The sequence below is a fragment of the Marmota marmota genome, unplaced genomic scaffold (genome assembly GCF_001458135.2).
Source record: "Marmota marmota marmota unplaced genomic scaffold, marMar, whole genome shotgun sequence".
Taxonomy (NCBI): domain Eukaryota; kingdom Metazoa; phylum Chordata; class Mammalia; order Rodentia; family Sciuridae; genus Marmota; species Marmota marmota.
The window spans coordinates 23,364,528-23,366,599 of NW_026000019.1; the positions used below are offsets into that span (position 1 = coordinate 23,364,528).

The 2,072-nt window shown below is 50.1% G+C and overlaps 1 long non-coding RNA gene across 1 annotated transcript; it reads left to right on the forward strand.

Annotated features, from left to right (window-relative positions):
• The first annotated feature begins 6 nt into the window (after positions 1-6).
• LOC125618688 lies at positions 7-1,147 on the forward strand. Its single transcript, XR_007350084.1, has 2 exons — positions 7-853; positions 950-1,147. It is a non-coding gene; the product is annotated as an uncharacterized LOC125618688 (long non-coding RNA).
• Positions 1,148-2,072: the final 925 nt, after the last annotated feature.

The following is a 2,072-nucleotide window of genomic DNA, read 5'->3' on the forward strand; positions in this document are numbered from 1 at the left end:
CCCCGCCGAGCGCGCTCCTTCGCGTCCCCTGGGACGTGCACTTTCTGGGCGACCGCTCGCGCGGAGCCCCCGCAGTGCGCTGCGGAGGCCGGAGCTGCGCGGAGGCCCGGGCCCTTGGGCCACCGGGGAGCGTCCCTGTCCCCGCAGGCTTGTTCCCGCCTCGCTTCTCGGAACGCGCGCCTCTGGTTGCCTTGTCCCCTGCCAGATCCCAAGCCTAGAACCCCGTGGACGAAGTCCTTGTGCGTGGACGCCCTTGCCTCTGAGTGCTCGGAGGAGTCCTTGCTGGCGACTCCGTGGCCCACATAACCAGCGACCCAGAAAGCGCGCACTCCTCAAAAAGACTCTGGGTTTGGATTTTCGTTGGCAACTTAAGAAATAATGACTTTGGCATTTATTAAAACAGTAAGAAGGACTTCATTCAGAGAGAAATGGTATTCAACACGGAATACAGCACCGGAGGCTGGAGCTTTATAGTCAATGAGTAGAACAAGGGAGTGTGTGGGGTCAGTAGATGGGAATCACCAGGTCGTCCAAGGGGGATTTTTTGCTAAACCGATTGAACAGGATTGTTGCTGAAGGCAGGCCAGTGTGGCGGGAGGTGAGGTATTTGGTCAGAGATGACGGGGTGATCGACCCCAAGGTGGGGATGCTTTCCGAATCAGCTTTGCAGGATTCTTCCTAAAACTAGGCTGGTCAGTGAGAAGGTTGGGACGGGGGTCAAGGAGTGAAGCCAGAATTTGACAGCTGTCGGTATAGACAGATAAAAGACTGCTCCCTGAGGGAGTGAAATCCCTTGGGAGCCCTTCCTCCTCTCTTCCTCCTCCTCCATCCCCTGCTCCAACCTGTTGCTAAGGTAACCTGTGGGGGGGGGATGTCCCTCCCTACCTTGAGTTGTAAAAGTCCTTAATTAATATGTCCTGGGCCTGCCCTTCCCCCCTTCCCCCTTCAGCCCACCTGTTTCCCACGTTTTGGCCACCCCACGGAGGTCACCTATGTAGGAAGGAGAAAGAGAAAGGGAAGAGAGCTGGAGAACAAAGGAAGCCTAAGACATCAAAAAGGCGGAACACCTTCCGGGTACCAGGACACCAGCTATGGCCCTTCTCCCTCCTGGGAGAGGTCTGTTGCCCTTATTAAATAAACCTGCTTCTCTAATGCTAGACTTCAACATGTGGGGAAGCAGGAGTACATCTTTGTCACTTTTAGGAATGTTCTGAGACCTGCCTACCTTCTGGAAATGTTACAAAATTGGGACCTTCTGGGAAACTGGGGGAGCATGAAGATCGCCCCCCCATTCCAACCCAGTTCTTAAGTCAGAAGGATTTCAAAATGTCACTCAGAGTAACAGGCATGAGTTTATTGAAGGGACAGGAAAAGGGAGTGGGGACACACTCAAGGGGGAGAGTGGGTCCTTCCTCTCAGAAAAGAAGGAACAAGGAGCTTCTTCACTCCATTTTTATTGGGGATCCCAGAGAAATATCCAGAGATTACTGCCCAGGTCCACCTCTTGACTTTTTAAAAAATTTTATTTTAATTTTTTAGTTGTAGATGGACATAATACCTTTATTTTATGTACTTATTTTTATGTGGTGCTGAGGATCAAACCCAGTGCCTTACATTTGCTAGGCAACAAATGAGCCACAACCCCAGCCCCTCCTCTTGACTTTTGACTGACAGTAGAATGGCATCACACTTTCAAGTCCCCACTGCCATGACTAACTCTGGGTCACCTTGGCCTATGCTGACCATGGTCAGCATGGTTTATGATTCTTAACCATAAATTTTTACAGATTTTATGATTAAGAGGAATTATCTTTATCTCCCTAAGTTTTGGGATCTGGTCCATAAAAAGGGTCACTGAAGTGTCCACCTTCAGGCTAACTTGTATTCCTCTTATGGACATTATCTTCATTTCTCCTGCAGATAACGGGTAGTTTGCTGAGGAATGTGACATCTGTCCACTTAGCCTAGGCAGGGGTGCAGGTAAATTGCTTCTTGGAAAAGAAAGCATGTGGGGGTTACACAGTGGGCCCATTTTACAGAATTGCTCCCTTAATCTCATGTCTATCTCAAGT